Source organism: Hemitrygon akajei, chromosome 18, assembly GCF_048418815.1.
Source record: "Hemitrygon akajei chromosome 18, sHemAka1.3, whole genome shotgun sequence".
NCBI lineage: Eukaryota > Metazoa > Chordata > Chondrichthyes > Myliobatiformes > Dasyatidae > Hemitrygon > Hemitrygon akajei.
In genome coordinates this window covers 44,604,925-44,628,820 of record NC_133141.1, presented here as the reverse complement: position 1 = coordinate 44,628,820, position 23,896 = coordinate 44,604,925, and the positions used below count along the sequence as shown (strand labels likewise).

General features: G+C 41.9%; 1 long non-coding RNA gene across 2 annotated transcripts in view; it reads right to left on the bottom strand.

The window, feature by feature from the left end:
• LOC140741588 (uncharacterized) overlaps nucleotides 1-23,486 on the bottom strand; it is a 52,336-nt gene extending 28,850 nt beyond the window's left edge. The window contains exons 1-3 of one of the 2 annotated variants that reach the window (XR_012102084.1): nucleotides 23,401-23,486; nucleotides 15,494-15,565; nucleotides 3,637-3,736 (exon numbers count right to left, since the gene is read on the bottom strand). This is a non-coding gene — a long non-coding RNA (uncharacterized lncRNA). Of the gene's footprint in view, nucleotides 1-3,636; nucleotides 3,737-5,073; nucleotides 5,486-15,493; nucleotides 15,566-23,400 lie in introns of those variants that run through there. The other variant, XR_012102085.1, reaches the window with a different exon arrangement.
• Between the last annotated feature and the right edge of the window lie 410 nt (nucleotides 23,487-23,896).

The following is a 23,896-nucleotide window of genomic DNA, read 5'->3' as shown; positions in this document are numbered from 1 at the left end:
ATTGCCATCACCCTCCACCTGGCCCTAACCCACCTGGACAAAAAAGACACATACGTTCGGATGCTGTTCATAGACTTCAGTTCAGCATTCATCACAATCATCCCTCAGAAACTGATTGGAAAGCTGAGCCTACTGGGCCTGAACACCTCCCTCTGCAACTGGATCCTAGACTTCCTGACTGGGAGTCCTCAGTCAGTCTGGATCGGGAGCAGCATCTCCAACACCATCACACTGAGCACGGGGGCCCCCCAGGGCTGTGTGCTCAGTCCACTGCTGTTCACTCTGCTGACCCACGACTGTGCTGCAACACACAGCTCGAACCACATCATCAAGTTCGCCGATGACACGACCGTGGTGGGTCTCATCAGCAAGAATGACAAGCCAGCTTACAGAGAGGTGGTGCAGTGGCTAACAGACTGGTGTAGACCCAACAACCTGTCTCTGAATGTGAACAAAACAAAAGAGATGGTTGTTGACTTCAGGAGGGCACGGAGCGACCACTCCCCACTGAACATCAACGGCTCCTCCATTGAGATCGTTAAGAGCACCAAATTTCTTGGTGTTCACCTGGTGGAGAATCTCACCTGATCCCTCAACACCAGCTCCATAGCCAAGAAAGCCCAGCAGCGTCTCTACTTTCTGCAAAGGCTGAGAAAAGTCCATCTCCCCCACCCCCCCCATCCTCACCACATTCTACTGAGGATGTATCGAGAGCATCCTGAGCAGCTGCATCACTGCCTGGTTCTGGAATTGCACCGTCTCGGATCGCAAGACCCCGCAGCGGATAGTGAGGTCAGCTGAGAAGATCATCGGGGTCTCTCTTCCCGCTATTACAGACATCTACACCACACGCTGCATCCGCAAAGCTAACAGCATTGTGAAGGACCCCACGCACCCCTCACACAAACTCTACTCCCTCCTGCCATCTGGCAAAAGGTACCGAAGCATTCGGGCTCTCACGACCAGACTGTGCAACAGTTTCTTCCCCCAAGCCATCAGACTCCTCAATACTCAGAGTCTAGACTGACATCTACATCATTTATTATTATATTGAAATTTGTCCTCTACTGTGCCTACTGTCTTGTTTATTAATTATTGTACTGCCCTGCACTGTTCTGTGCACTTTATGTAGTCCTGTGCAGGTCTGTACAACAACAGGTTTTTATGTTGTTTTACGTAGTCTAGTGTAGCCTTGTGCAGTCTCACACAGTCTAGTGTAGTTTTGTGCTGTTTCATGTAGCACCAGGGTCCTGGAGAAACGTCATTTCATTTTTAGCAGTTTTATGGTCGAAATGACAATAAACTTGACTTGACTTGAACTAGCATGACAGATAAGGGGAAATTGAAAGAAATTGAGTGTGATGTGTAAGTACTGTGGTTTTAACATCAAAGGTGAAATCTTTTCCACATATGCATATACAGCAAGTCATCTGGAATTTAATTGAAAGTTCTGATATGGGACCTTATAGAAATAAGGTGTCATATAAGAGACTTTAAATGGGTCACTTTCAGCCTGGTGGGCTGTAATTTGTAGGACATGACTCAGTATTTGTGTCCCTGCAGTTGATATAAATTGCAGATAAAGTGATCAGCTATAAGATATTCTAAAACTGCTGATGATGGAAAGCCAATTAGGAAATTGTATCGCGAGGAGGGCATAAAGTGGCTGCAAAATGATAGAGACAGCTTAAAGAGGGAGCAGAAGGTGATGGTTTGAATATAATATGGAGAAATGTAGTCAAGAGAATTTTGTCGTGTAATGCAATGTTTTTGTGTGCCACATGATAGACTTTTCACCAAAATTCAGTCATACTTGGAGCATATTTGTAACACTTCCAAATTTTTCTTAGGATCCTCCGTGTGTGTGACTTGTATGTGTACAAAGGTTACTGAACACGAGCGGAGGCTTTAGTTCCAAATACATTTTGATACTGCACAGAAAGAATGTCTGTACATGCACTGCAGATGACCTGTCACTCCAAAGCAAGGTTAGGATTCACTCATAGAGGATTATGGAAGGGGTAAGTCTTAGCTAGGTCACAGGTGGGGAGCTGGAGCCGTCCATCTCCTCTAAGGTAGATTCTCCCTTCAGATTCACTCTCTTGATTCTTAAGATGAGTGATTGTTACAAAAATAGAATCGATACCAGATTAATGAAATTAAAATTTACAAACCAAGTGCAACTTGAAAACATTGTACATTCAATACTGAAGACAAATCTCTCCCACTAATGTCTCAAATTACTCTTGTACTGAAATCACAATATTATTTTATGGGAGTCATCTAATTTGCATTTAAATGAAGGAAAACTACTTGATCTTACCAGCTTCCTAATGATGCCTATCCACAGATATACCACTTCTCCATAGATTAGTTTTGAATCTACCCCAGCCACCCCCTTCAGCTGCTGTCTATATTCCTTCCATTATAATGCAGACGGAAATAGCTTATTCCAGTCTGTATTGTATGAAATCCTAAATAAGGTGCTCTTATCATAGCTCGATCTTCCTATTTCCAGTGTGAACATAAGCAATTTACATAATTGCTCCTCATATTCCAATCTCTCCATCACCGAGTTACTTGCTTTTATATCATTACAATAACTTCAATATCATTTTTGTGCTGTGCCATTTGGAACAGCACACAGTATTGGATGTATCAATGAGTAATAATGATGGTGAATTATTCCACAATTTTTGCACACTATTGACCATTCAATATATTCCATCATTGAATTTACGTCAGTCCTTGGGCATTGTCCCTACCTTTAATCAACTGCCAGGTTGGAGAGAACCCTTGTTTGGCATGTGTTCAATCTAAGGACCATCCTCTCGAGTGCCCCAGTGAGGGGATCAGTGATGGTTCCTGAACTTGTCCATACAGAATTATCAACCCGAAGTCTCTAGCTCAATGGCTACCCCTCCTGCGATCTTGTAAATGTGGGCCACTTCATGACACGGTGTATTAAAGTTGTGGAAGGCAAAGCAATAAAAGAATACAGAGTAAAGTATAACAGCTGCAAAGCAGACAGAGGATAAGATGGAAGATCATAACAAGGTAGACCGCAAGTCAAGAGTCCATCTTATCGCACTATTGCACTATTTAATAGTCTAATAACAGTAGGGTAGAAGCTTGCCACCACACTGTGGGATCAGAGAGCCAAGGTATATTGTTTCTATCAATTACTATCCTTTTGTTTAATCCATTCATCCATCTGAGCAGGAGAGCCAGTAAGAATCAACTGCATTGCCGTGGGAATTGGAGTCACGTGCAGATTAAGTAAGACTGGCAGATGGCTCAGTAGTAAACTGAAATAGTAGAATTTTTTAAATGTTACTCCAGCTGTTTAACAATCACCAGTATTTTTTTTAATGTTTGTTTAATTGGTTGTCATGGCAAGATTTGAACTCAGCAACCCAGATCCAGCTTTTTTTTTATTCATTCAAATCTAAGCAACACGGGCAAGGCCAGCGTTTATCTCCTGTCCCTGACTGTCCTGGAACAGAGTACCTTGTCTGCAGTCACATATACGTCAGACTGTGTGGAGATGGCTTTCATGAACAGCTGGGCTCTTACACCAAACTAGTGGCTTTGTACTCATCATCATTTATTGTTTTAATTATTGGATTTAATTACCTGACTGCAAATTCCACAACTAGAGGCACAAGAAACTGCAGAAGCTGAAATCTGGAGCCAAAACCAAGCTGCTGGTAGAACTCAGGGAGTCAGGCAGCATCTGTGAAGGGAAATGGACAGTCAATATTTCAGGTCAAGTTCCTTCATTGAGAACTTCTTTATTGATTGTGTTTAACGATGAGCTTTATTTGTCACGTGGACATCAAAATATCGAAACATGCTGTGAAATGTGTCGTTTGGTGTCAATGACCAACACAGTCTGAGGATGTGCTGGGGGCAGCCCGCAAGTATCACCGTGCTCCAGTGCCAACATAGCATGCATACAACTCCCTATCCCATATGTCCTTGGACTGTGGGTGGAACCGCAGGTAACCCACATGGTCACGGGGAGAACGTACAAACGCCTTACAGACAGTGGCGGGAATCAAACCCCGATGGGTGATTGCTGGTGCTGTAAAACAACTGAGCTAACCACTACACTACCGTATCGTCCCACAAACCAAAGCGTTTAAATTCTGTACTTCTGTTCAGTACCATCATGTACGGTTTGGGTCAGTCTGGCAATTCTTCTAGCTGTCACGTCAGTGCTCAATCAGATTACGTTGGGAAGTAAGCAACACACATAAAATGCTGGAGGAACTCAGCAGGCCAAGCAGCATCCACGGAAAAGAGTACAGTCGACATTTCTCAAACTTCCATAATGCCCCCTCCCTCCCGTATCCCTTTTACCAATCAACTTCCCAGCTCTTTACTTCACCCCTCCCCCTCCCAGTTCCACCCATCACTTCCCCTCCCCCCACTTTCTTACTCTGACTCCTCATCTGTTTTGTTCCAGGCCTGCTGAAGGGTCTTGACTGATGAAACGTCGACCGTACGTTTCTCCATAGATACTGCCTGACCTGCTGAGTTCCTCTAGCATTTTGTGTGTGTTGCTTGGATTTCCAGCACCTGCAGATATTCTCTTGTTTGAGATTGGGAGGTAATCTTACCTACTAAAGAGACCATGTTATTAAGAAGCATTAAATAGAATGGAAAGGTTAACGACTGATGCACCATCAATAACTCACTCTGAGACGTAGGAAGCGAGGTATCGGCTTTTATTGACTGGAAGAATGAACAACACTACATCCTGGGGAATGAGGCTGGGCAACAGGCCTCAGTCGCCTTTATACAGGGGTCTGTGGGAGGAGCCACAGGAGCAGTCCAGACAGGTATATGTAGTTCACCACAACGACACAACATGAATTGTGGTTGTGTCTATGATAATCTCAATCCCTATGAAAAATAATGTCATTTTCAAAATGACAGCTTCTTTAAAATGGTGCATAGGAAATACTTCTGATTCAAGTGATATTTCAACACAGTACCATCTCCTCCCTTCACCATCATGTCAATTTGAATATGAAGCAAAACTGGGTCAGAGGGCTGGACAAACAGAGAAGTGGTTAACGACAGCTCCAGTTCTTGACAATACAGAAACACCTCAGTGCAAGATAACAACATGACCTCTTACAAAATTATTTGCACAGATATAAGTCTCAAGCTTTTTTTTTCCCACAATATTACCCCAGTAATGAAAACTAGGTCCAATATGGCCTATACATTTTCAAATATAATTCTAAAGCAAACAGGAATAATAGTGCTTTCATCCACTTCTAATGACATGGATTAAGGTTCTAATGGTGCCAGGGAGGTAATTTTATTTGTGAAGATTTCAATAATCAGAATTCTGGTACCAAGCCAACCGTCACAACTCAATTACATTATATCATAAAAAGATCAGTTTCAATCCACCTGGTGCTTGTTCTCATACTTCAGACAACAGACCACCTTGGTTTCCCCAGTGTATCTGTAAAACAAAGGCAAGGAATTCTTTGTTGTTTTAGTCTAGAATCATCAGTGTGCTTTATCGCATAGGCAGATTTTGTGTTGCCATTCTTTTAGCATTAATTTAGCTTTCATTGCATCAGAAGGGCTAAATCCAATTAAGAACATAATTAATTAATTAATCAATAAATATGATCTGGATAACTGATATATAGATGTAATTTTTATTTTATTTTTATTAAAATTGCTATTTTACAGGAGATCTTTTTGAACAATGTACCTGAAAATACCGCTGTTCAATTTTCTACACTGAATTGTATTTGAGAGCATACTTACACATCCTTGCTTTTCTGTCCATTGACGTTAATAGGTGAACTTTATAGAGTTTTCAAACATGTTCTCCCAGTTCCAGAGCAGGGAGCATTATGGAACTGTGTATGTGCTTTGACAATGTATAGTTCTGGATATGACTGACTAGGCATCTTCATGCCTTCATCCTCATAATGATTTGGCAGGACCGATAGGCTAGATTTTCATATGATCCGCTATATCTGATGGAAGGTGGGGTTTACTAGGCCAATACACAACCGGTTTGATGCCCCAATCACTTTCATGGTCTGACTCCTATGAATGACTCTCATTTGATCTGTTCTTGCCCAACTATTTCTGAGCGACTTCTGAAGATGGTGGAGAAAGAAAATCTGGTTGCTTTTCCACAGAGCTTAAAGGGGCAGAAGAAAATTAAAGGGTGGCACAGATTGATTAAAACAATATTATGTTGTCCAGAGAATCATTAGTGTGCAAAGAATATTTTAACAGCAACAGCAGATTTGTTTTTACTAGTAGATAGGCCACTCTATTAAATTACGAGTGGGTAGCTTGCACTGCCAATTAGAACAGTCCAGCTGCTCATCTCCAGGAGTGGGTAGAAATGGTGAGAAAGAGGAGTAAATGAGTACACAGACATTTTCTCTTCTATTACATACTCATTCCTGTTCAAAAAGTTAAAACAATACTCTGCTAGAATATATGTTGCCATGATTATGTGCTGAACAACGTGTGTCTACGTGCACATTCGGGTTAACGTGTGTTTATGTGCATCTGTGTGTGTGTGAATGAGAGAGGGAGAGGAGGGAGAGAGAAAGGTGAAAAAAGGGGAGGGGGGAGCAGAGAGGGGAGACAGGGGCAGAGAGAGGGAAGAGGGTGGAGGGGAAAGAGGGGGAGAGGGAGGGGAGAGGGGGAGTGAAAGGGGGGAGTCAGGGGGGTGAGAGGGAGAGAGAGGGAAGAGAGGAAGTGAGGGGGAGAGGGGAGCAAGGTGAGAGAGAGGGAGAGAGGGGGTGAGGGGGAGAGGGGAGAGAGGGGGAGAGGGGGAGAGAGGAGAGATAGAGAGTTGGGGAGAGAGATTGGAGGAGAGAGGAGGGAGTGAGAGGGAGGGGAAGAGAAGGAAGAGGGAGGAAAGAGAGAGAGAACAAGAGAGAGAGAGAAATTTGTTACAATCAAACTGTATGAATCAAGAGTTTTGATTTTAAAATCAAATGAAATATTTGTACTACTATGATTCTTCTACTATGATTGATTGCAGTTTTTACCCTAATAAACCTTTAGGAGTACCCTTTTCTGAAAAGTGACATATACGCAAAATGAGGCTGGCATCCTGAACAATGAAATCATGAATAATTAAGACACATCTAATAAGATTCTTCAAATGAATGTAACAAGACAAGGATGAAAAACAGAATGTGAAATGATCTGGCAATTTGTTAGGTCCACTTTAGATTTATGTTGAATTATATGGATATTTCTTTACTTATTAATAAATTTTTGTTTACAAAACTGAGAAAAAACAGTAGCGTGGGATACAAAAAGCAGGTCCCATACTGCATGCTTGACCTATCTCAGAATAAAGAGCTTCTGTTGCACGGCTATTTCCCACACCAGTTTTCCTGTAGTCTCCCTGACAGACATTAAGGCACTTTGTATATCAGCAAGGAATTAGACTGAAACCGTCCAAGATGAGTTCACAGAGAACCCAAAAGCCAATTTTAAATCCATCCACCTAATTTCACCATATTCGTTCTTAACCAGTTGACTTGTGATCAGAAGCCGGAATGGAATGAATGTTTACCTTATAGCATCGCAAGTCTCGTTGACTCACAGTTCTACCATTACCATTCCCAGAGTGAACCATTGACTTCATAAATGCAAGTTCAAAAATGCTGCATCAAAAATTGCAATGTGTATGTCATGTCAATTCATCACGGGGGAACACGTTTGAGGACAAAAGTGAGTGGAAGTACTGTTAGAGTATCACGGGAGGAAGTGAAACTGTTACAATGAAACTGAAATACATCCATTACCCACCTGTGGAAAGACAGCATGTGTCTTGGAGGGTTGCAAACTCAACCAACAATCCACACTTGGCACAAATTTGATAACTGGTATTTCCAGAGTACAAATAGGATTTAATTTTCAATTATATATTATATATGCAAAGAATCAAAACTAATTAGAAAATTGCATGGCCAATTTTAGTGTACACAAGGAGAGGGCACATAATTGCTTTATATTATGACAAGAATGGTCAGACCCTGTCAAATCTGTAATTCTTTACAATTTAGTAGTGTATTTTTCTGAGTTGTCTACGTGTTTTTTGTCATCATTTTCTCTTGTTACTTTTATGACGCCTCCAGATTAAGTCTCCTGTAATGTTTATGCATCAAACAGCTCCTACTGGTTTCAACTAGAATGTACTGAACAGAGATAAGAGGAATGATTGCCTACTATGCATACTACTTATCTGGTAATCCAGACAGACACTTTAAAATCTTTTTGTCTCCATCACATATACAAGTTAAACTATGAGTCACCAATTTAAACTATTTGACGATTCCTTACATTTGTCAACATGTTATGCTATGTAGAACTAGATGTAAATATCCCTTATTTGCACTCCTGATACATGCTGCCTAGACTCTCCAGGGTAGCCAAGTGAGCAGTAGCATCTTCTGGGTTATCAAGTGGGCGCCCTCTTCGCTGATAGGCCCACGACACCTCCAGAGGGTTCAGCAGTGAATCCTGGCATCCCGGGCTCACCCCCTAGATGCCATTCACTCACTTGGGGGCCCAGATGGAATCCTTTCTCTTCATCCAGAGCCAGAGACTACCCTTTTCAGCAGCTCTGGAGAGGTCTCTGACTGCTTGTCGGTTTGTCTTCCCTCGCACTCCCAACTCCCAGAGTAGCCTTGATGTTGATGTGGCTACAAATCCGCTGCAGCCTACTTCGACCGGTCGCACCCTTGCTTTCCAGCCTCGTTGCTGTACATCGGCTGCGAGCTCAGCGTACCTCAGCTCATTGCATCCTCCCAGGTCACTGTAAGCTCGATGATGTAAGCAAAATGGAGTGAGGCCGACCATAGCACAAGGTCTGGTCTGAGGTTGGTTTCTGTGATTTCAGTTGGGAAGCAGATCCTCTGGCCTAAGTCTGCCACCATCTTCCAATCACGTGCCCCGCCTAGCCGCCCGGCGTCTGGTCTTGATGTGGTGAATCTGGCTTGGCCTCACCTTCCCGGACAAATGCTGTTAATGGCCGGCGGGATGAAGGGGGAGGAAGAGTGTTGACGCTCATCCGCCGACTTTCCAGCACTGCTGCAAGACACCGTATCACCTGGTTGTGCCACCAGGTGTATCGGCCTTGAGTGAGGCTAGTCTTGCAGCCCACCAGAATGTGTCTTAGTGTGGCTGAAGTTAGGCAGAGGGAGCACGTGGGGTCCTCTCCGTACCACTGGCTGAGATTCATGGGAGACGGCAAGACATCATAGGCAGCCCTGATGGTGAAGCTTGCTCTGAATGTCTCCATCTCCCACAGCTCCCTCCAGGAGATTTCTCTTTTCTCCACTCCCTCTCATCTCACCCATTGCCCTTGCCCTGCCTGAGCGATGGCCTTTGCGCACATTGCTACCGCCTCCTGCCGACATATCTCCTGCGTCACGAGCCTGCATCTCTGAGATGGAGCAGCCTTGTTCCAGGCTGGTGTACTGTCCCCAAGGCCAAGACCACTCCTCCCTTGCTGCACTCAGCCCACGATGTCCCTGTGCCTGAGTGCCGCCTTTGCTTGCTCGGTTGCTTCTGATGGAGTCCGTTTCCTCCCAGTATCCAGGATGAGGGCAGCGTGTGCTACAAGTGGATCACTCGCCTCTGTTAACATCATCTCCAGTCTTACTTTGGCGCACCTGTACTCCTTTGAAAGACTGGAAGTGGGTAGCTCGAGGACTCCTTTGCCGTAGAGCCCTTTGCTGCTGAGGCCCCTGGGAAGACCAAGCCACTTCCTTACATATAAGCTGATCAGTCTCTCCAGCTTTTCCACCTTCAAGACTGGAACTTCATACAGGGTTAGTGGCCACATGAGACGTGGAAGGAGCCCAGACTGCAGACACCAGAGCTTCAACTTGCCAGGGAGTGTGGTTCTGTTGATGCTCTCAAGGCCACTGACGGCATCCTTCCTGAGCTGATCTACCTGCTCTGTGTCTTTGAGGGATGTGTTATACCACCGACCTAGGCTCTTCACAGGCTTCTTGAGACTGTTGGAATCGTCTCATCGCCCGTGTAGAAGCTTTGGTCTACCAGCTTCCCCTTGACAATGGAGATGCTTCTGGACTCGCTCGGCTTGATCTTCAGCCGAACCTGCTCGATATTCTCTTGAAGCTTTCTCAACAGGCGTACAGTACAAGCCTTAGTCATGGTGCGCGTTGTGAGATTGTCCATATATGCTTTGATAGGCGGCTCTAATGATCACCTCCATGGCTATGGTAAAGGCTAGCAGGGAGATGGTACAACTGGCCATGATTCCCACTTCCAGATGTTTCCACACTGTGGTGTAGTCCGCTGTTGTCAAACATAGCTGCACATCCTGGAAGTAGGCCTTAACGAGGCTTGTGAGGGCCACTGGGACCCTGAAGCAGTCGAAAGCAGTCCAGAGGAGGTTATGAGGGACTGAGCCGAAGGCGTTTGCGAGGTCCAGGAACATCACATGAAGATCTGTTCCCTCCTTCTTGGTGACCTGGATCTGATGCCAGATGGTGCAAGTGTGCTCCAGACAGCCAGAGAAGCCCGAGATCCCTGATTTCTGGATTGATGTATCAATCAGATGGTTTCTCTGCAGATATCTTGACAGCTGATGAGCCACCACACTAAAGAAGACTTTGCCCTCGACGTTTAGGAGACCGATCTGGCGGAATTGGGCGATTTCTGATGAACCCTTTTCTTTGGAATCAGGATTCCTCCGGCTCTCCGCCAGGATGTTCGTATCTCCTGCTTACACCATACCACCTTCATGAGCCTCCAGAGGAACTGCAGGACACCTGGTGCATTTTTGTAGAGCCTGTATGGCACTCCGCAGAGACCTGGGGCTGATGTGGCCCTTGCTCTGTGCACAATTTTCTCCACCTCACTCCATCTAGGTGGGCTGATATCTAGTTGGTGTTCCGGTGGATGAATTAGTGGCATGTCAGGTGGGAGAGTAATCTCTTCGTGGCGTCGGTTGTCTGTGTAGAATTTTTCCAGATGTTTTTCCAGTTCTGCCTTTGACACTGAGAGACTTCCACTCTTCTCTCCTGTGAAGAGACCCTTCATAGGTTTAAAGGGATCTTTATAGAAGCTTGTTCTTGTGTGCTCCTTCTTCCTGCATTTCCTTACCAGGTTCTCAGCTCTCCTGAGTGTTGCAAGCCTGCTCCGGATGTCTGCTTGCAACAGGTTTATGCCTTCCTTCTCCTCCTCTGTGGCCTTCCTCCATTGTTTCTTCAGCTGCCTCCTCTCTCTGACTAGACAATCTATTTCCTTCTGCCTCCTGGACTTAGTGGAGATCATCGGTGCAGTTTTCTTCCTCTCTAGCACTCCAAAACGTTCTGCTCCATACCTATAAATTAATTCCCCCATTCTTTCCAACGTCTTCATGGTGGTACCTCTGAGCATCTCTAAGATGTTGCAGAGGTCAGCACTGACCTCCTCCCAGATTGCTTTCTTGCAGGATTGTGGCCACTTGATCAACAGGTCTTCTTTTCGGTTGCAGGTTGTAACAGGCTGGGTTCGGGTTGCTCTTCCTCCGCTGGGACAGGGACATTGATGTCATGCAGACTTTGGGTTTTGTCCTGCTGCTGAACTTCAGCCGACTGACTCGGCCTGCTTCTCAAAAAGTAGCTGTCGATGCAAGATCCCTGTTTCCCCTTCTTCAGGCATCCTTTCCTGCCCTGATGTGTTTTCAGGCCTGTAGTGGAAGTAACCTTTGCCCAGCCACATATGCAGGTCTGGAGTTTGTGTCCTGCTGTAGCCTCAGGTATGCTGGTCATCCAACTCATTGTCTGTTCCGTTCCTGTGACAGTTGCTGGGTTGTCTATCAATGAGTTATCCTCCACCCCTGCTCTCACTGACTCAGGGGGTATCTTCTTCTTACAAGTTTTCGCAGCCAAGGGTGGGTGGTAACCACACACCTTTGCGCGCTGGATCCCGCTGCCCCGGGTAGCTAGCCCGCGGAAGCCCCAGAGGGGTCTGTTCCCTCCTGCCAGCTGTCTTTCCATGCTGTCACAAGGTCTTTCCCTAGTTGTCAGCTGCTCTTTCACAGCAGTCACTGGTTCACCAAATGATCAGGTATGTCATGTAGGACTAGATGCTAATAGATAGATAGATAGATAGATAGATACTTTATTCATCCCCATGGGGAAATTCCAACTTTTTTCCAATGTCCCATACACTTGTTGTAGCAAAACTAATTACATAAATACTTAACTCAGTAAAAAAAAATATGATATGCATCTAAATCACTATCTCAAAAGCATTAATAATAGCTTTTAAAAAGTTCTTAAGTCCTGGCGGTAGAATTGTAAAGCCTAATGGCATTGGGGAGTATTGACCTCTTCATCCTGTCTGAGGAGCATTGCATCGATAGTAACCTGTCGCTGAAACTGCTTCTCTGTCTCTGGATGGTGCTATGTACAGGATGTTCAGAGTTATCCATAATTGACCGTAGCAAATATCCCTTATTTGCACTCCTGATACATGCTGCCTAGACTCTCCAGGGTAGCCAAGTGAGCGGTAGCATCTTCTGGGTTATCAAGTGGGCGCCCTCTTCGCTGATAGGCCCACGACACCTCCAGAGGGTTCAGCAGTGAATCCCGGCGTCCCGGGCTCACCCCCTAGATGCCATTCACTCACTTGGGGGCCCAGATGGAATCCTTTCTCTTCATCCAGACGATTCCTTACATTTATTTGTCAACATGTTAAAGGTTAGTTGAAATGCTTTGCACAACTTGCATGAATCATATTTTGAGAATTTTGACTTCAGTTGCCAAAAAAATTCAATCTATCTCTTCTGCTGAGATTGACTCTGTGCTGCAGTGACATCTTTGATGTGTTAGTACTGAAACCAAACTGCAGAATGCCATTAGATGAACGGTTGACATAGTTTCTATTATAAACATGGATGCAAAATTTTATCATAAAGATGTTAGTAAATACTGGCAGAAGTAATATTTATATACTGTTTGTATTTTATCGTGTAGACTAAAAGAGCAGTATGTTTCATTTTCTTCACAGAGACATATGAACAGTTGCAAACACTATATGTACAAGCATGTTTAAGTATTTTACTCCTCTTATTAAAAGATAATGGTATAGTAATTCCTTTCATTTAAAAAGTGACACTCACATTCAGTGCTTTGGAAAGGGCATCAGACTTCATATCTACTCCATCCTTACATGTGTGTTTAAAATTGTTTGTATTCATGACTTGTCATGCCAACCTGATTTCAAGTTTACTCCAAACACAATGGTTCTTTTAAACCTGAGGTAGTCTTGTGAAATTCCAGATCCCAGATAACAGGAGAATGAAATTGGTTTCATTATATTGGAGAAGAATAATGCGCTATTCCAGAAAGCAAAGTGGAAGAGAAAGAGTGTAATTCCAACCACTCAATAGATGTTTCCAGCAATGCAGCATCACTGGTGAAAGACTAGAAGGAAGTATCCTGAACCAAGAAGTGTAAAGAAGCTTATAGATAGACCTGGTATAAAAATTTGATCATTTCATGATTTGCGGCAGTCAATATGTGTGCAGTCTGCTCCCTGATGATAATTTCAATCAGACTTCTTTCTCTGTTCTTGTTGAAAGAGGAATGGGAGATTAATCCCTTTGACCTACCCAATTTATTTAAGCTTGCAAGAAATTTCTTAGATTTTCAAAGGCATAAGGTAGTTTTGATTCCTTTGCTGGCTGAATGTGTTTGCTGTGGAACCCCACTTACAGCACTGGTATGTTTAAATGACAGCCTTTATTGAAGCATGCAAAGTTCATTTGTCAGACTCTGGCCTCTGCATGTATGAGCTTGTCTGGATATATCAAGATTACATTTATGTTTGTGCGTACGTATATTGATTTGAATGTGCAGTCATGAAGGAAGGTAAAAATAGTCAAGGGATGATTTCTATTTTTCTTGGAATATTGGCATTGTATCTCACAACAATCAGTCAATCTTGTTTTCCATTAGGTTTACTTTCCTCCTATGCTGAAGGAGCTGCCAAACTATTCAACCAAAAGAGAATTGGAAAGAAAGAAAGACTTGGACTAAATAGCGCTATGTTCTCCCAAAGCGTTTTGGCACTAACGAAGTAGCTTGGTGAAGAGTCACTGTGCTAATGTAGAAGATAAGGCAGCCAATTTGCAGGCAGGGAGCTCCCACAAACAGCAGTTGATAATGACATCTGCTTAAGTATTGTCAAGCAGCAGATCAGCCAGACAGCTGCTTTTCTTCATAACTGTGCCAAATGATCTTTTACATCCATCTGCAGGGTGGACAAGGCTTCCAATTAACATCTCATCTGAACAATTGCATCTCCAAGAGCATAACATTCCCTTGGTATTGAACTGGATTACCAGCCTAGATCTTAGAGCTCAAGGCCCTGCTGCACATCACGTACAAGAATAAATAACTGAACCATCTTGCCGCATCAGAATCTTTTTTTTCTGTTTCCATTTTGAAAAACGTAATAGTTGCCCAATGAACACATTTTCTCCAAAGTGTCATCTTTTCTAACTAAGGGCACCCCTGGATTGAAGACAATTACACTACAGAGTAAACAAAAGATCTAATTTGCAAATTAATTAGAGGGAAGTTACATTTGTATATCCCTTTATAATGATTGCTTTTGACCTAATTTTCTTGTCCCATTGCCCTTGGAAAGGAAAACTATATCAAAAGTGACACACATTATTTAGTGGCATGCTATACTACAGTCTAATAGGATAGCTAATAGGTTGTACATAACTATTTTGATTTCTACCTATTTATGCAAAAAATTTGAAACTGTCACTCTTGTCCTTAGAATCCTCTGTAGCCTTGTGCTTTCCAAATCTACAGTGATTGATTATGCATCCCACCGATTCCTTTACCATGCTGTCAACAGCCTTGTTTCTTCTCTCTGGATTGCCTTTCCAATATCACTTTGTGTCCTCATCACTCTCTCATTATTTAATCAAGTCACCTATTTAATCAAGTCTTTGTTCGCCAATTCTTCTTTCGCTTAGCATTTGTTTCCCCTCAAGCCTCTATAATGTACCTTGAGATGCTTTTCCCGGGTGTGTGAACATAGGTTGTTGCCTATGATAAAGCTATGATATAGCTTTGATAAATTTTGTAGCCTGGGGAAAAATACACACGCAGGACAACAAATACTTTTTTGGGTCTTTAATTCCTTTCTCTGTTTTGGATGTTTTAATGCAGAAAGAGGGTATCAAAATAAAAATGACAAAGTGAATTTAAGAGAAACACAGATCCTGCTGTTACAATTGCAGCTTAATTTCGGCCCACACCCTTGTTACATATGCAGTATGAAAATAAATAAAACAAAATATATAAAACCAATATGGTAGTGGCAATTCTAAAAAACACAATGCAAACATTAGAATCCCACCAACCCCTTACCTTATACACAACATCAAAAATATGAGTAAATACATCTCATCTTAATTAAGAAATATACTCACTTTGGCACACACATGCTTAACTTCCAAACACATATAGGCTAGACCCTGAAACGAGTTCTCCTCACTCACGCTCTGTAAACAGAGATTAACACATTCACATTACTCCATCATGTTCGCATTCGGTCATGAAACAATAAAGAAAGACAAAAATAAACTTCTACCAAAACTTTTACGATATATTGCCTTGGAGTTTAAATTACTAAAAAGACTAACCTACTTGGCCCTTCGCACAACCACGCTATTCAGTGCCAACACCTTACTCGCGAAAATCTTTCCCCGCCATATGACTAGCATTCAATGTCATTCTAGAACCTTGCAACTCTTCATTCTACTCCACCCATGCATAATGACATCACCATTTTGTCTTAAAGGCACAGGCAGCTATTTTAGTATTACCAGGGTGAATACACAAGCACTTTAACAATAAAAAATGATATTCAATGGTCACCTGGTTACATAAATACTGAATGAAGCCCAGGCAACTACGAACAGGTGAAATCAGGTCACTGTCACACTTCTAGAAGTTAAATGAATGGTGAATTCTATGCGCTGTTTTTAATGCGCAATTTTATGTGGTGGAGATATAACTAACAGCGGCATAAAATTACTAAATGTAAAGTGAGAAAAAGTATTTCCTACATTAATGAGATGTTAGCATTACTTTCCCAGGGTAAAGAATGTGGAATATAACAAAATAAACAAGACTGATGGAGCTGGAATGGTAACTGTGCTTCTCCCTCTCTCCACTTACCTGTTGAGCATTTCCAGCATTTTGTGTTCAGTCCCAGCCAGACTGAGTTAGTTGATTTCTGTTGAAACGTTGCTCTGACTGACAGAAGCACACACAAATTGTGGAGAGGGGTAAATAAATGAGAAAGAAGTGCTTTCACTGATAGTCATTGAAATATTGTTGCAAATTTTGCTGTGTGAGTGTTTCCAAAGGACAGATTGGGCTCAGCTATGGTGCCCTCTCCCTTTCCCCACCCCCTTCCATGGTCGAACAACTTCTCAACAATCTCACACATAGAATGACAAAATTGTTGAGGGAGCAGATGGCAGAGTGTATCCGAACCCCAGCATAAGTCAGTACCTTGAGGAGAGAGGAAAGGCCAAGCAAGGCATCATTGCTCAACATGTTCATGATGCATAAGGTTAATGGGAGTGTGAGTGTTCTGGAAATCGGATGTTTAAAATAAAAGAAAAATGACCACAGCTCCAGTGAAAATAAAACTGTAATTTGCCACATTTGTGTTGGCTGCCACCGGTCTGTATGCTGTGAAGCAGCATAAGCATCTCTTCCGCTCAATTACTCTCCTGTAGTCACAGCTCATTGTCTTGCTAAAGTCACAATAGGCCCATGAGGCCTTGCTATCAACTGGCATAGACCCAACCTTATTGCTGCGTGACTGATTTTTGTTAAATAATTAGTCAGACTTGGGTGAACTGCATCTGTTAGGCATGTTCTCACATTCTCTGAATGCCACATAGAAAGAACATTTTTGCTGCACACTTTGAAAAAAATAAATTAATGAAGAAAAGCATAGGCATAGTCACTGGGGAGGTATTATTGTCAGGCGAAGGCCAAGAACACTATCTGAATTTCAAATTCTTATCCCCTCACTTTTAATAATCATCCTATGAAAATATGTTTTTCAGGTGGTTATTTGCAATTTAGATAGCTTCTTTTTGTATAACCGCCATTAATTCATTTGGTGCAATGAGTGGGCATATTATGGTGGGATATTAAATCTCTGCAACTGGATATACAGTAGATGGGTTGATTGAACGAATGGCAAATGGAGTTTAACATGAGAAAGTGAGTTTGTGCACTTCAGTAAGTGGAATTGAAAGGCAAACTGTTAGTTAAATAGGAAAAGGTAAATGCAGCAAATGGTTCGGAATGCAAATGGCACCTTGGCCTCTATTGCACAAGAGTTGGAGTTTAGAAATAGAAAGGTATTGTTACAATTAAACAGGGTATTGTGCATAGAATGGAGAGATATAGACACTGCATAGGCAGAAAGAATTAGTTTAGTTAGTTATTTAATTACTAGGTTTATTAGATCCACACAATATTGTGAACCGAAGGGCTGTTCCTCTGCTGACCTGTTCTATTTTCCATGTACTAGTGAGGCCAGATCTGGAATACTGTGCACAGTTTTGGTCCCTTCATTAAGAAAGAATATGCTGGCATTGGAGGCAATCCAAGAGAGATTCACTAGGCTAATTGCTGGGAAGAAAAGATAAGATCTATATTTTTTGGAGTTTATATGAAACAAGGCTAATCTTATTGGCATGACAGGTGTAGATGTTTTCACTGACAAGAGAATCTGGAACATATGGACACTGTCACAAAGCGAGGGGGAGGCCTGAGCTTGCTTAGCTTGCAAGACCAGATGGAATCAGGCATTTGCGCTCTAGAACCAAAAGATCACCTTGTCACGCTGTTCATTTTATTCATGTCAGAAGTATGACAAGTTGAAAGAAGCCAATGTAGACAATCTTGCTCCAAATGCAAGATGTAAATACCAAACAAATTAATCAGGTTTGAATATTGAATAAATCTCCTTCCTTTTTCCAATAATATACTCCGATGCCAATCTCACAAGCACTGTTCCTGCAACATCCACCTTTTTGGTATTTCTAAGTGGATCTGTAGGTTTATTTCCATGTTATATTAACTTAAAAGTAGGATGTACAGTTATCCATGTCCTTTGATATAGGGTTTAAATTATTCAACAGTTTTACAGCCAGTAGAGAAATGAATCTCTGGCCCATCAGTATGAAATGGTCTGAAATCCAATACAGAAAATACACTCAGTGGCCATTTTATTAGGTACTTCCTGTGCCTAATAAAGTGGCCACAGAGTGTCTGTGGTCTTCTGCTGTGGTAGCCCATCCACTTCAAGGTTCAACATGTTGTACATTCAGAGATGCTCTTCTGCACACCACTGTTGTAAAGTGTGGTTATTTGAGTTACTGTCGCCTTCTTGTCAGCTTGAATCAGTCTGGCCATTCTCCCTGACCTCTCTCATTAACAAGGCATTTTCACCCACAGAACTGCCGCTCACTAGATTTTTTTTTTTGTTTCTCGTATCATTCTCTGTAAACTCCAGAGACTGTTGTGTGTGAAAATCCCAGGATATCAGCAGTTTCTCAGATACTCAAACCACCCCATCTGGCACCAACGATCATTCCATGGTCAAAGTCACTTAGATCACATTTCTTCCCCATTTTGATGTTTGGTCAGAACAACTGAGCCTCTTGGTCATGTCTGCATGCTTTTATATATTGAGATGCTGCCACATGATTGGCTGATTAGATATTTGCATTAATGAGCAGGTGTATAAGTGTACCTGATATAGTGGCCACTGAGTGTACATTAGCTTTTAAGGCTATTCCCCAGTGTTAATCTAGAGTTTGTCAAACATTAGGTTTTGGGATCCATCTGCCCTTACTCGGCTGCTTGTTCTGAATTCAATAATCTCTGTCTGGTTTATCCTTCCAAGCACAGAATTCAATTCAAGTTACATTGTGTAACTCTTTGGAGTTCCCTATGCTGGCTATTCTACTCTGTGCTTCTTATTGTTCCAGTTCTGTATTGAATGCTCTTTTGTATTGTTTAAAAATGATAAATGCTTGAGTGACATCAAATCATGACAGTTCAATCTTTATTTATACATTGTTTCAGTTTTATTCGGATATTGGGCAAGCATTGATTCTAAGAACACGTCAGTCGTGGCTGAATCCAATGTCCTTGACGCAGAATGACATTTGGGTATGTCAATTAATGTCCTTGACATCACTAATAATGACCTTATCAAGAAACAACCTGGAGCTGATTCTCCCAAACTGTCTGTCCAGCACATATTGATTGAAATTTTAGATTGCACTCAAATAAGCATTTAAAGAAAATCATTTAATTTAATGCAATTTAATAATGGTTGTGATGGTTTTCTTATCATACTTTATCGTTAAGTACAAACAAGATTTAATGCCTAGCCTGAGATGAGATGATGCTTTTATAATAATTATTTGATATTGTACCAGTGTAGGCATCCAGCCAGCCAATTGCAATATAGAACATGTGAGGGACTTTAAAATTAATTAAACTGCAACTTAAGTTGATTTTAAGCTATGAAGTTGCAATAAGTAGCCTTAATTGATGTAGGGTACCGCTCAAGTGAAGTTACATACAAAGTGCTGGAAGAACTCAATGGGGACAAGCATTACCTATGGAGGGAAAAGGCTAGTCAACACTTTGGATCAAGGTTGTTCACTTGGATTCAAGTGAAGTTCCCTTCTCATTATTAACCAGCGTGACTGAAGAAATTGCTTTCACTGTAAATCGTGAATCAAGAAACAAGTCATATTTTCTTGTCCCAACAGGCGAATAGGTTCCTAACCATGATGACTTTGTTAATCAAGAAAATTCTGGGAATGCCCATTAACACCAGGAAGTGAAAATTGGGTTCACTATAAAAATAAACACATATCTTAAGGAAATCAGAGTCTCCCTTTCTCATGAATAAAGAGTATTCAAAAGTGTGCAGCCTGGTCCACTCCAAGGAGACCACACTCCCACACACACACAGCTGGATCATACAGCATTCTGCAAGCAACAAGCATGTCTAATAGGCTCAGCCTCTGGAGCCTATGTATCTGTGAAAATATTGCCAGCTATAGAGCTTTCTGACTCCACTCTACAGGACAAGACGCATCCCAGTTCCACAAGCTCCCCCAGGATATGATGCTAGCAAGTCCAACAGTCCAGCTAAGGAAGGGACAACTGCTTTATACTGAGGAACTAAATGATCTGAAAGAACCCCCTTTCGAGCATTTATAATTGCAGTGTTGAAAATTATGAAGAGCTCTGACAGAATAAGTAAAATGAAGCCATTGTCACTTGTAGGAAGGTTAATAAACACAAGGCATGGATTTAAAATTATTGCCAAAGGGTACAGAGGGGAGAGGAGGAGGAGTAGTTGGAAGGTCTGCAAGAGCTGCCGAAGCAGTTTCAACAGAAATTGTCAACAGGGAATTGGAGAATTACTTAAAAAGATAATTGCAGGACCGGGGGAATAGCGGTGGAAAGTGTTATCAGAGAAAATTTACAAGGGTGTTGCTGGGACTTGAGGGGAAGTTTGAAAAGGTTCAGACTTTATTCCCTGGAGTGTAGGAGAATGAGAGGAGACTTGTTAGAGATATACAAAAGTGTAAGGGGTATAGATAGGGTAAATGCAAGCAGGCCTTTTCCACTGAGTTTGGGTGAGACTAGAACTGGAGGTCATGGGTTAAATGTAAAAGGTAAAATGCTTAAGGGGAACCTGATGGGGAACGTCTTTGCCTGAGGGTGGTGTGAGTGTGGAATGAGCTTCCAGAGGAAGTGGCAGATGCAGGTTCTATTTCAACATTTAAGAGAAGTTTGTGTACAATGTCCTGTGTATGTTACTAAAAAGGGCTTCTTTGGTTTGTTACGAGTAGGAATGTTTCTTTGTCTGTTAAATGTTTCTCTCGCCGTTGTTTCACTTTAGAATGGCTGATATGGTAATTGTATTCATTTGTTAATCAATGGGGAATGTTATTGTGTTTTGTGAGGCTGGGAACTTGGGGGAGGGGTTGCGCGGGCTTGGGGGTGAAGGGAGTCGGGAGGGAGACGCCGAGGAAGGAGGACGTGCGCTCGGAAGACCACCGGGAGTCCGAGGTGGAAGACGTGGAAGTCGGAGGCAAGCGACGAGGGGTTGAATGGTTCGCTGGTTGAGCTCCAACGAGTGCACTAAACTGACTGAACTTTGATAAGTTGGCGCCTTTTGTTTTTTTCTTGTATATATATATATATATATATATATATATTGTATTGCCTAATACTCTTTTAATTTTAGTAAACTCTTTAAAGTGTATTTCATACCGGTATTTGTTGTGGGTTTGATACTGTTGGTGGGCACGAGGCATAAACGCGATTCTCACAGCACCTGCGTGTACGGGAGGCGGGGTTGGTGAGTGACTGAATCTCCTTTTCCCCTAGACATATACCAGCCTGTTGGGTAAGTGTTACATTTGGATAAGTACATGGATGGGAGGGGTATGGAGGGCTATGGTCTGGTTGTGAATCAATGGGATTAGACAGAATAACAGGTCAGTATGGACTAAATTGGCTGAGGGCCTGTTTATGTGCCGTAGTGCTCTATGACTCTATTACATTAGCTGTTTCAAAAAGCTAGTACAGACATGATGGACTGATGAGGTCCTTCTGTTATGTAAGGATCTAAAGCCATCAATAGCCACTTATGCAAATTAGTAGTGGGTGCACATTGTTCCCATCATCCAATGTTTCATTATCTTCTAATGAAACATATTTGCATTATTATCATGTCGACCTCATTCTATACTGCTCACTTACTAATTGCAGCTGCTTGGGGAGAGTACTGGATGATCCTAATTTCACCGAATCCATCATGTAAGGTACTTAGTCACCATTCTTTCAGAGTGAAAGGGAACATTTGGGAAATAACTGGTTGACATGGGAGAGGAAAGGAGGGAAAGGTTTCTATCAGTTTCCAATTAATTCCCTGTCCAAGATGTAAGAACCGAGTTATCAGCACAAAGGTGGAGGAAACAGCAAATAGAAAGAAACCTCAGTAAAGAGCTCCCTGCCAGCCAGCAACATGCAGCATCAACAACCACAGCGGTTAATGTCACTGCAGAGATTAGCAATGGGAAGAAGCAGCTCATAATATTGTCTTCAGGAAAAGAAAATCAAATCACTCTCAGGTTGCTAAATATCCAAGCAAATAACATTAACATTAGCTCCATTAAAGCTATCTGCATTCTCATTATAACCATAATTCAACACACAGGAGAGAATTTGTAAGCTTCAAACAAAATGAGGATAATGAAGAAGAAATTCCCGGCTGTGTAACTTCATTTCTCATTAATGTGGTTAATGATGTGTCCTTTAGCTCTAATAAAAGAAGCATTGAATGATTGTTTAAGACTGGAACTTTTAACGATAAATGCACCGCATATTATCAAGAGTTGTCTTTATACTATGAAAGACACTTGTTAGATCTTCGGAAACCCGATACTGATGTAGTCATCTCAAATTCAGAGAGTGAGAAGATATCACTTTAACAGCGTTTACAGCCACAGTTGCCAGCTAGGTGCTTTACTTCAATGTTTTGGGACACCAACAAAATATTTTACAGAATCGTTTAGTAAGTTTTGCTTGTGATTATCCAAATGGATCAAGAGCTTAGTGTGTGGGTGTTGAGAGCACAGTTCAAAGTAAATTCATTATCAAAGTACTACCTTGACATTTACTTTCTTACAGGCATTCACAGTAGAACAAAGAAAAACAATCGAATCCATGAAAATCTGCATACAAGTACTGACAACCAATTTGCAAAAGAGACAAACTGCACAAGCACAATAATAATAATAATAGATAAATAAATAATACTGAGAACATGAACAATAAGTCTATTCACATTTCACAGTCTCAGGTTTTTGAATTCCACTGGACATCACAGCAATACAACAATGCAGTGGTGAACTGAACTTCCAATACCGTTCTCACTTTTAGTCAACTTTGATGTTACTTAAAGACTGACTCTCTGACAAAGGATCAGTAGTTCGCTGTGTGGTTTGGTGCAAATGTCTGTCTGATTTTATTTTGCATGTGTCTTTAGATGTTTTTCTTTGATAAAGTTCATCAATGTAAGTTTTCCCTGTTAACTGACTGATCTCCATGAATAATAATCCTATGAAACCATTAGGAATACTATTTCCAGCTCTGTTCCACTAGTTTTAACAAATGGGTGTCCCTGTGCGACTCCCCTTTTGAAACTTATAGTATCTGACATCCAAATCCACTCTTCTACTAAAATCAAGACCCAGAGTATAAATACCTTTAGATCGGCTGCAATATGACAGTCCTTTCCGCTTACTGGTTGTTTGATCGGATGATTTTCAATTTTCAAATGCACACTTGAAACGTCTTGAGTTATGCAATTGAATTGCAGTTGATCAGCAATTGACCTAAGCCTACATGTTTGCCTCTCCTATTTTCATGCCACTTCTTGTCATTGCCCAAACGCAACCTACTTTAAAGTGAAGAAAGCATTTCTAAAGGAGAACCCGAATGACGCAGGAATTCTTTGGAATGAGCTGTCAGCATTCCTTTGCAATGATCTCTCACTGTTGTGCAAATGGAAACTACAATTTGTTCTCATTAAGTACATTAAATACAAGATATGTACTTCCAATTTTCTAATTAAACTATAGAACTAAGTAAAAGGGGATTGTCACAACTTTAAAGCAGTGTGAACTGGATAGGTGTTGAAATGCTGTAAGACACTCCATTGTCTCATGATACATAAATTATGATAGTGAACCTCAAGAGTC